Source organism: Amblyomma americanum, chromosome 1 (assembly GCF_052857255.1).
Source record: "Amblyomma americanum isolate KBUSLIRL-KWMA chromosome 1, ASM5285725v1, whole genome shotgun sequence".
NCBI lineage: Eukaryota > Metazoa > Arthropoda > Arachnida > Ixodida > Ixodidae > Amblyomma > Amblyomma americanum.
Window position 1 is genome coordinate 129,836,170 of NC_135497.1, and position 11,595 is coordinate 129,847,764.

At 49.1% G+C, this 11,595-nt stretch overlaps 1 long non-coding RNA gene across 1 annotated transcript; it reads left to right on the plus strand.

The window, feature by feature from the left end:
- Nucleotides 1–1,633: 1,633 nt before the first annotated feature.
- Nucleotides 1,634–3,267, plus strand: LOC144135946 (uncharacterized). The gene is made up of 4 exons (XR_013315562.1): nucleotides 1,634–1,944; nucleotides 2,047–2,147; nucleotides 2,214–2,326; nucleotides 3,037–3,267. It is a non-coding gene; the product is annotated as an uncharacterized LOC144135946 (long non-coding RNA).
- Nucleotides 3,268–11,595: the final 8,328 nt, after the last annotated feature.

An 11,595-nucleotide genomic window follows, 5' to 3' on the forward strand; every position in this document is an offset into this window, starting at 1 on the left:
AATTGGTTTTTGAGGAAAGGAAATGGCGCAGTAACTGTCTCACCTATCTCGGTGCACACCCGAATCGCGCCGCAAGGGAAGGGATAAAGGAGGGAGTGAAAGGAGACAGGAAAGTGGTGGTACCGTAGCGGAGGTGCGGGTGCCTTCCCTAGTAACGCTAAGCTCTGATGCACCGCTCTGACATCAGTAGAAAGAGAGTCTGGGAAATCCATTAAAAAATTAATGTGGACTAGCCCAGCTAGTCCAGGATATACAAAGTGAAAGCGATATTAAGGTCTCCAATTGACCCACGGAGCCGATTGTGCGCCTTTATTTTCGTGAAATTGAGTTTTCAACGTCAATGAACGCTATGAACGCCGTCGGCTCACTTGTTTTGTTTGGTTTTTGAGGAAAGGAAATGGCACGCTAGCCGTCTCGCATATCTCGGTGTACACCCGAACCGCGCCGTAAGGGAAGGGACAAAGGAGGGAGGGAAAGAAGAAAGAGAAAACTGAAAATTGAAAGTTGGATTTTGAGGAAAGGCGCGGCGCTGCGCAGCGGCGGAACAGTGCCTGTGACTCGGTGCTACTAGTGGCGCATGCGCAGTAGTGACTAGGGAGCGCGCGCGAGAGAGAAACAAACGGATGGAACCAGGCGACGGAGTCGGCAGCGGCCACCTGCGCCGTGCCTGAGGTCACTCGTGCTCCGACATACGCAGGCTTCGCGAAGCGCGGTGTTAACTAGCGTAGTGAAGCTTGTCGCTTAAAAAAATAGCTGCGGCTTAAGTACTGCTGATAGAATAGGATAACTTTATTGAGCTCTAGCGTGAGTGCTTTTATGCGGTTGAGGTGAGCCCATCTCCGCAACGGTCGGTTGTCCCTATTCCAGCGCTCCGCTGGATGGTGCCGTCAGCTGAGCTCGCCGTATCAGACCGATGTGGTCATCGCGGCATTCGCTGGAGAGCATACCCTCCCATTGCTCAGCACTTGGGTTTGGTATAACGGGAACGACGTCGACTTTTGAAGCGAAAAGCTTCACTAGGCTCGTCAACACCGGGCTTCGCGTGCGCCACACTACAGATTTGCCACAGCTGCGCATGCGTGAAACCGAGTGACGTCACGCGGAGCGCAGGTGGCCGCTGCTGCCGCAGCCGTCGTCGCCACCGCGCGCTGCCTCCGTCGTCTGACCTTTCGCCGTGGTAGGAGAAGACCCAGAAGTGGTAGCGTGGGAGTTGACTCAAAAGCAGCGAAGATATGAAAAGTGCAAGACTAGACAAGCGGCTGAAATGCCAGAATCACGAGAGGCACGCCTTGCTAAACGGCGGCAAAATGATAAAAAACCAAACAAAACAAGGGAGCCGACGGTGTTCATGGAGTTCATTGGCGTTGACAACTTTGCAAACTCCGTTCATTTTCACGAAATGAAAGGCGCAAAGCCGGCTCCGTGGGTCAGTGGAGACCTCAATCTCGCTTTTCGCTTTGTACATCCTGGATTAGCTGGGATAATCCATATTAATTTTTTTACTCACTTTCTCCTAGGTGTTTTTCCCGTGCGCAGCTACACGCTGCGCCGTTCGTGCCCCCCCCCCCCCCCCCCCCCCCCCTCCTTCCCAAAGCCCCCGCCTAAGATCTTCTTTCCTCTACCTTTCAGCTGGAAACTTTTTTGCGACCACAAAAGCTGTGTAAAAATATTGCTCTCCCCCCTGCAGCCACCACCCCCTCCTTCCTCCATCACCGTCGTCTCCCCTGTCATTCTTCACAGCGCTATGCATTGCCACGACACATTCTTGACTGGACGAGTGTTGCCTTGCCTGGCACGGCGGCGCCCAACCGCACAACCAGTGCGACGAAAGAGCATGCACACTCGAGCTGGCTCCGTTCGTAGTCTGCGCAAGCGAAAGCCCACATCTGATACTATATGAGAGCTCTGACGCGGTTTGCTACCATGGCCTGCAATATCTTATTTGTAAGTACTACAAATATTTTATCTTCAGATACGTTCGGAAATGAATGTGATTATGGGAGTAAGTGTTGCTTTGACTACATGCGGCTTTACTTTTTCCGGCAGGAACAGAGAACGAGACAAAGCACGAGGACGACTTCTATGTATCTACTCTCATTGCCAAATGTCTGGCTTGACGTCGTGCGCAGTGCAGACCTGCCCGAATGGTAAGAACATTATTTTTCGTCTTTGGCGCAATGAATTCACCAAACATTCACTACTTTGTCGAACAGCAGGTTTGAATTCATGTGACCTGACATCCGATGCATTCAGGAATACGTTTGTCATGTACAGCTTATGCAGGATAGGAATCGGAGCACTTTTGGGTTCCACTACAGACCAGTCGGTAAGGATATGTGTACTAATTACTTCAGCGCTGTTCCTCTTCTGCTAACACACTTGCAGGTTCAATAGAAAATTAGCAATTTATGGTTAAAGCTTTTGCCAAGATCTCAATGAAAAAAAAAAGCATTACTCTGGACTGTCAGACGGGTGTTTTGTGTTGTTTTCAAGTCAGTTTCGAATCTGTATTACATGCAATGGAAGCGACTAAGATAAACTGCTGGATTTACAAAAACAAAGGTGTACTGAGTTCTTTCCACACGGCGTATTGATTTTGAACCCCATCCAAAAAAACGAGCTTTGTTCAAAACTGTTGTTTCGACTCTGTGTGGAGGAGATGGTACAACCTGTGCATCTTTACCCGAATAAAAAATGCGCTCTCAATTTAGAGATACGTAGTTATGATATTAAAACAAAATAATACATTAATTTCCTTACAATATCACATTACTTTTTTTCACGTTGAGTATCTTACTGGAGGTGCTAAGCGGCGCATTAAACTAAAAATTACCAAATTGTTACAAGGCAAATTAAATTTAACTTTGTGCAAGAAATGTGCTAGTTCTTACAAATTATCCTGTAAAATGTGTGTCGAGTGCTTTCACGCCGACTGTGCCTCACAAAATTCAGTGTTATTTAATCATTTCTGTTTTTGTCCTGTGACTGCCACATTTTTTATTTGGGTTCATCATGACACCATGCCTATCTTTGCAGGCTCGACGCATTGTGACGTAATTGCGCAAGAGCTGAAGGAGGAATATGAGTGCAGTGGAAGAGTACTCTTGCAAGAGGAGTGCAACGATTACTTCAGATATGACTGATCAGTTCACAGGAGGACAACTCCGTTAAGCACTTTATGGATGTCTTAGCCGTGCTACAGCAGCTTGCCCAGCTGTGTTGTCCAACCTGAATCATCGTCACGCAGCAAACTTGAAAATAAATGATTTTCCCACAGCCTCTGCCATGTGTTAGAGGTGGGGCTTCTATCCCATAGCAGGCCACCGGTGTTGGGGGATTGCGCTTTGATCCCACCACTGCCACCAGTTGTTAGAGGTGGGGCTTCTATCCCATAGCAGGTCACCGGTGTTGGGGGATTGCGCTTCGATCGCACCGCTGACACCAGTTGTTAGATGCGGGCCCCTGGTTCGCCTGGGCCGTCTCTCGCCAAGGTCGATGTCCACGGGTTCCGGATCGGGAGACTGCTGTTGTGGGGTGACGAAGAGACGAGATGGTCTTCGAGGTGAAGAGACTGAAAAGGGTTTATTTACATGTTTACATAGTTCAATAGTGAATCGGGAGTTGGCTGATCACATGCCAGATCGCTGCTTAAATAGTGTTTTCAGGTCCCTAGTTGTGGAATTTATTTAATTAAAAATGCGTCTAATCAGCGTGATGTCGATCACGTGTCCAGTCTTTAGGATCCGCCTTCCCGGACGTCCCCAACCACACACGCTCGCCACTTCTGGCAAGTTATGGTCCGTGATGTCCAGGCAGCAGTGATTAATAGCCCGAAGGGGCCCCCAAGCGGCGTCGAAGGTCGGTCACCTGCACTTCACAGCGCTCCGTGGGAACGAAAGGCTGCCGCTGCACTTTGCAGATGGTTCCATGTAAGGGAAGACACTTGAGGTCGTTTACGAAGCACGAGCATTCCGGCGTCGTTGGCTTAGTCAAACACGGCCGCGTTTGCCGCGGCTCATTTGCTGCCCCGCGCCGCTTGCCGCCTCCCCGCCGTCCCTTCCGGGAGAACGAAGTCGTCATGTCCTGGGTGGGTCCGGCGTCTTGAACGAACGGCAACCATGCACCTGAAAAACGCTCTCAGGCAGCGGATGACCATTTCACCCCCGTAAACAGCAGGTTGGGGGGGGGGGGAGGGGGGGGGGGTTAAGGTCCCTTGTAGATGCCGCCACCTGCATTCGTGGCGCCGCAACCACATCGACGGCCCTTTGAAGCCTCCGTCGATTGATGATTCCCAGTCGCTCGAATATTTGTGGCATGTTGGCGTTCTTTGAACGTAACAGCTCCTCTGCGGCCAGGAGAATCTCGATCGGCCAGTGGTCACAATCACTAGCCGAGGAGAGATGGACTTGAGTTGTAGCGTAGGAGGCCCTTCTTGATCTTGTCTGCGAGCACAGAGCAGAGTCCTAAACGTCGTACAACAGAGGCATTAGTCGAAACCAACCACTCAACATAGCGCCAATCCCCAGGCAATGCGCGAAATTCACCCAAGAGCCGCCAGGCTGTTATGCAATACGACTGGATTGTAGACATAAATGTAAGAACAGATTTTTTAGCTGACAGCAATAGTCTCGGCTACTAAGACCAGCTTCCATGTCTGCCAAATTCGCTGCCAAAGCCCGATTCGCCGTACACGACTTGAAGAGGGCTGGCAAATTTGGAAGCGAAACAAGAATAATGTTAATGACTATACACTACGCAAAAAAAACAAAAAACCTGGCACCTCAGTTTTGCCCGGAAGTATAGGTCAAGCGCGCGTCCGCGTCTCATCTGAGGTCGCCTAAGACAGACTGCCAAGTTGTACAATAAGCGGTGGTGCGTCAAAGCCTACAAATTTTTGATTAGAAACTCTATTCCTTATCAACCAAAGCTCCGATCCCCTTATACCATCAGAATACCGATAGCCTGCTTAAAATTTGGCCCACTGTCAAATTAATCCACTGGCTCTTTTCAAAGGAGCTTGACGCTGAAGTCTAATAATCAATTGTTGGAGTTGAACTCACAAAGATGCGACTGCGCATCGCAATCCTTACTCATTCCCGTACTGGCGAGAGACTTCTCTTAAACTCAATGAGTCAATTATGCACCTCGTCACCATCACCTTTACAGAAAGCTGCTACAGCTGTTCTCCGCAGAATTCTGCAGCCTCACTTCGTTTGCTTAATCTTTGAATACCGAAATCGGCTAGGTAACCCAGCGCCGCTAAACACAAGTACTCAGATGGGCACAAATATCCGTGCTTTCTTTGCCTTCGCCTGACATTAGCAACACTGCCGTTATGTAGCGAACAGCACTTGGTATCTCGACCAACTCCTACATGTCTGAATCTACTTGAGATACAAAAGCAAACCTGTGCCAAATTTTCAAACACAAAAAAACTTGCTAGCTCTCAGCAGTTCCACCTAAGTGAATAGCACATGGTGCGGAAAGCGAAGTCCTTCAAGTGCCAGCGCTGAACACGCCTGCATGGGTGGTCTCTGTTGCTCGACCCCTGTGCTCACATGTGCCGGGTGTCCCGCAATCTAGCGCGTTCTGATCTTTCGGGTAGATTTCCTTTCTTCCTTACCGCCTTTCTGTCAGGTCGAAGTGGTCTGGGTCTTCCCGCAGGCCAATGCCCTTTGCAGAAACTCGCTCCTGTCCTGCTTGCAAAATGCGGTTTTCTCTTTCTGTTACTGCGGTCAACTTTAGAACCACTTGCGCATCCCGCCTGACCAGTAACTTTAGCTGCAAGATTACAAGGATCCAATACGGGAAGGTTTTTATTTCCCTTCTGCCGCATTTCCATGTGCGCTAACATTGGCACCTGTCTGCGCAGGTAATTTTAGTTTTTGACATTTCAACCGCTTTTTCTTGGTCCTTGCCCTATTCCTTTTTTACGCCTTGACACTTGTGTTTGCGTCTCCTGACCACAACTAGCTTCATCTAGTTTTTCAGGGGCACCTCGGAGACTATCTTCCAATTGCAAACTAGCCGCTTTGCCTTCGCGGCTCAGTGTTAGCTCCACACTGCTGACAGACGTACGAATTCCCCTGCCCCCGAGCTGGGCAGTTCGCTTTCCTGAAGGCAGTCCTCCACCGCCCGCTTATCGGCCTGAGCGCTTGTCCCTAAAACGCCCTGCTCGTCTGCAATTGAGCTTTCGTCCTTTGCCTTCAGTCTTCACGCAGGTTGTGCGCCGTTCCACAATCCGTTCTTACGGCGTCACATCTGTCCAACTGAAACGATTCGGCCTGACTCTCTCTGGAGTCGCGCCTCTCGAGCTCTCGTATTCCAGTTCATTTTGTTCATACGCGAGCTGCAACCATCTGAGCTCCCGCTCCTCTTGCTCTGCCGCTCGCCATCGTTCCTTTTTTTTTTCGCTCATCTTCCTTTTTCTTTCGCTCTGCTTCGAGGAGTTCCCACGTATCGCTAATTATTCCTTCCTCGGCGGTTTCCAAGAGCAATTTGCAAATGTCCGACTTTTTGATCGTAACCCCTACATCTACACCCAACTCTTCGCACAATGACAGCAAATCTGTCCTTAGCAGCTTCATTAGATCCATGTGTGCTGCTCTGAGCCTTGACTTTGCTGAACAACTGTTGACGTGAGCTACACGTACACACTCGTCTCACTGATCAATTTCCCTCGATTCCCAGCAGTTCAATGTATTAACCAAAACACCTGAAGCCTGGCGAATCTCAAGTAAAGTTCTAAAGTTCAAGCATTCAGCCACAGAAGCAACACCACGCCGCATGGTCGATCCAACCGCTGCCAACCAGTTCCCAGGTAGCACATGACAGCGGGCCAATATTGGAAAGCCACTGCCAAAGCGTGGCCCTAAATAGGCCCAGAGTTGCCAATGAGCATCTGATATTGGTTGCGCCGTCATCAAATCATGGCTACCATAGGCCATGTTAGCCAGAGTTCTCCCAGTCTTTGCCAGAATTGGCTGAACCATTTTCGAAACCTGGCTATTGTGGGCCATGTTAGCCAGAGTTCTTCCAGTCTTTGCCATAATTGGCTAAGCCATTTTTTAAACCTGGCTATATTGGCCTTGGCTTGCCACCCCTTATCCAATGTTAAAAGTATATGGCGGATGTTGGTGAACATTGTACCATTTATTATACTGGGTAGAAGATTGATTTTTTGTTGAGTACCATCTCGGCAGTCTATAAATTTCGAACGCGCTAAAACTCGTTTGAGCTCCTGGGCTGGGTTTGTGCGAGTTCAAAAATTTGAAGTTTATTCATCTTTTTCTTACCGAATACTTTCGCAGTATATGCGTCAAGTTGGATAAACAACGAATATTTTCCGACTGCGCAGTCGGAGAAAGAGGATAGTTATGGAAGAAAAAAAGAATGAAACCGAAGCTGTCGGCAGATCGCGCCGGCCAGAGGGAGCTCTAGTACAGGAGAAACTAAAGGAGTATATGTCTACGCCGTCGAGGCGCGGCGCGGCCACGTCTGCCGCGGGCTCCGTTGCTGACCAGTTGAGTTCTAATTGGTGCTTCGCAACAATTTTCAAACGCATTCGGAAGCATTCCAAACGCATTCGCTCGCTGTATAGCATTGATGTTGCTGCAATCGACTTTTGTTCTGTCCGTTCGCTGCAACTAACCACTAAAATGTCTTTTAGAATGTCTCATAAATTTAGTAAATAACGAATGCGCGTTGGCATAACCCAGTTTTAATGATTCGTTTAACTATATATGGCTTAGCGAAGCCGCTAATAAGAAAATATACTTTTTTTAGAAGTGAACAGACAGAGCTCACGCTGTGGCCTTTGTCCGATTTCTGGGCATAATAACCCGCCTATTTTAAGGAATTTATGTATTTGAAAGCGTTTTTGCACGCTCTGCTTGCGCGAGTATCTGAAGACCAGCAAAAGAGGGCTTCCTTCTAAAAAAAATCGAATGACTTTCATTTCATAATTTTTTTTTATTAAAAAAGTGATTTTTTTGCTTCACACTAGAGAATTCACTGCCACACTGAGCAGCGGGTGTCTGCTTAATGGAGATCCTAAACCAAACGTAATAGCATAGTGCAAGTGCATTCCCTAAGCCGACTTTGCGCGCAATTATGGTAACGTTCAGAAACGAAGCAGTGGCCTCGAGCAATTATAAGTTGCGCACGCGCGAAATATTAGGCCGCCGCTTCATAAACGCACGCGATCACGTGGTAAGAGATTCCTACACTTCCGTACGTCGTTCCCTGTGATCGCGCCTTGCCCTGTGTTTTTTGATTTGCTTTTTCCTTCGTTTTCTGCAGACCGTAATGTTTCAAAAATGTTGTTTTTTGTGCATTTTATTGTTCTGTTGCGTAATTTGCATTGAGGGCTATAGCTCTTGGTGACGTCTTTACTTATTTGCTCGAAAATTGATTTTTTTGCCTTCGAACATTACCTTTATTGATGAAAAGCATCGGAAATAGTTTCGAGCCACAGTTCAACACGGTTCTGTTTGTTTTAGCTGTTTGCGTGAAATTTCCACACCAACAAAAAGTTGGAGGATTCTTCGACGACCAGCGAATAAATCTACTGACAAATGGTGTTAGACGCATGTTAACCTAGCTTGTTTGCCACATGTCCCGTATGCGAATTTGCTTGCATAACATTTTATTTATTGTTTTATGATGCTTCTCCTGGGGCTTTGCAAGAATACTTTGACGCTTCCGTGTTTTCCACACCCTTGCCTTCAAAACTGCTTATGACTAATTCTCCGAGAATTCCAAACCTCTTTCACATGTTCCGGCCCCATCCCCTCTCTCCTTTAAAGTCTCGTATCTCCCCAACTCATCTCCCGGACGGACATGCCCTTTTCAAGGCAGCGTGCTAACCCCTACTCCGCGAAGCGCTTTTGAATCGAAAAGCTTCAGTACGCTAGTCAGCACCGCGCTTCGCGCGAACCGGCGTATGTCAGAGCACGAGTGACGTTACGCACGGCGCAGGTGGCCGCCGCCGACTCCGTCGCCTGACCTTTCGCCGCTGCCGCGTTTCTCTCTCTCTCTCACTCCCTAGTTACTACTGCGCATGCGCCCCTGGTAGCACCGAGCCACAGGTGTACCGCGCTGCAGCGCCGCGCCTTGCCTCAAAATCCTACTTTCAATGATCAGTTTTCTCTTCTTTCCCTACCTCCTTTATCCCTTCCTTTAAGGCGCGGTTCGGGCGTCCACCGAGATATGTGAGACGGTTACTGTGCCATTTCATTTCCCCCAAAACCAAACAAGTGAGCCGACGGCTTTCATAGAGTTTATTGGCGTTGACAACTTTGCAAAGGCCGTTCATTTTCACGAAAGGAAAGGCGCACAATCGGCTCCGCGGGTAAGTGGAGACCTCAATCTCGCTTTCATGTACGTGGCGTTCGTGTCCAACTGCAAAAGCCTGCTTTGATTGCGTTCCGCACACTCTATATATAAGCAGCGCGCCCTCCCTGCCACGCTGGGAGGTGGCATGCAGTTAAAGGTTGATCGGGAGAGATTGATCACCAACTGAACGCTGCAGTGCCGCATGTCAGCCACAACGCTGTCAGCGCTAATGATTCCAGGCCACATCTCTCACCACCGCCACATGTATCCAGGGAGCCAGTTATGCGCACTTCCTTTGCTCAAATCCACCGCTATCTAGAGCATTATCAACGCCAACGCCAATAAACACAGTGAGCACCGACATCTTTCGCTGTGTATATCCTGGATTAGCTGAGCTAATCCACATAGCTTTTTTTCTTTTTTTGGGTGTAATGAAGTTCTTCTTACCGCGGAATGGAGTGCGCACTGAGTTCGCGTTGGATTCTTGTACGCGTCTAACAGCTGAAACCAGTCATGTACAACATATCGAGGACGCAATAAACTGCCGTTCAGACTGCAATTGGAGCCGGTGGACTCAACGCACTCTACAATATCTATTCGTATTTAGCGCTGGAATTAGTGATGGCTTGCCTGTCATAATTAAATTATGCATTTATTGCAGCTTTGTAGAGGCCGTTGTTGCTTTCCTTACTGGCAGTGCACTTAAAGCATTGCATGAAATTTTTATTAGAAGAATTCAGTTAAGCCGCAAACCAGCATTTCGGCTGTTATGCGATTAGTGGGTGGCAGCCACGTAAATTGACCGTATTGCGAGTGCCTGGAGATTGAAAATTGGTTTTTGAGGAAAGGAAATGGCGCAGTAACTGTCTCACCTATCTCGGTGCACACCCGAATCGCGCCACAAGGGAAGGGATAAAGGAGGGAGTGAAAGGAGACAGGAAAGTGGTGGTACCGTAGCGGAGGTGCGGGTGCCTTCCCTAGTAACGCTAAGCTCTGATGCACCGCTCTGACATCAGTAGACAGAGAGTCTGGGAAATCCATTAAAAAATTAATGTGGACTAGCCCAGCTAGTCCAGGATATACAAAGTGAAAGCGATATTAAGGTCTCCAATTGACCCACGGAGCCGATTGTGCGCCTTTATTTTCGTGAAATTAAGTTGTCAACGTCAATGAACGCTATGAACGCCGTCGGCTCACTTGTTTTGTTTGGTTTTTGAGGAAAGGAAATGGCACGCTAGCCATCTCGCATATCTCGGTGTACACCCGAACCGTGCCGTAAGGGAAGGGACAAAGGAGGGAGGGAAAGAAGAAAGAGAAAACTGAAAATTGAAAGTTGGATTTTGAGGAAAGGCGCGGCGCTGCGCAGCGGCGGAACAGTGCCTGTGACTCGGTGCTACTAGTGGCGCATGCGCAGTAGTGACTAGGGAGCGCGCGCGAGAGAGAAACAAACGGATGGAACCAGGCGACGGAGTCGGCAGCGGCCACCTGCGCCGTGCCTGAGGTCACTCGTGCTCCGACATACGCAGGCTTCGCGAAGCGCGGTGTTAACTAGCGTAGTGAAGCTTGTCGCTTAAAAAAATAGCTGCGGCTTAAGTACTGCTGATAGAATAGGATAACTTTATTGAGCTCTAGCGTGAGTGCTTTTATGCGGTTGAGGTGAGCCCATCTCCGCAACGGTCGGTTGTCCCTATTCCAGCGCTCCGCTGGATGGTGCCGTCAGCTGAGCTCGCCGTATCAGACCGATGTGGTCATCGCGGCATTCGCTGGAGAGCATACCCTCCCATTGCTCAGCACTTGGGTTTGGTATAACGGGAACGACGTCGACTTTTGAAGCGAAAAGCTTCACTAGGCTCGTCAACACCGGGCTTCGCGTGCGCCACACTACAGATTTGCCACAGCTGCGCATGCGTGAAACCGAGTGACGTCACGCGGAGCGCAGGTGGCCGCTGCTGCCGCAGCCGTCGTCGCCACCGCGCGCTGCCTCCGTCGTCTGACCTTTCGCCGTGGTAGGAGAAGACCCAGAAGTGGTAGCGTGGGAGTTGACTCAAAAGCAGCGAAGATATGAAAAGTGTAAGACTAGACAAGCGGCTGAAATGCCAGAATCACGAGAGGCACGCCTTGCTAAATGGCGGCAAAATGATAAAAAACCAAACAAAACAAGGGAGCCGACGGTGTTCATAGAGTTCATTGGCGTTGACAACTTTGCAAACTCCGTTCATTTTCACGAAACGAAAGGCGCAAAGCCGGCTCCGTGGGTCA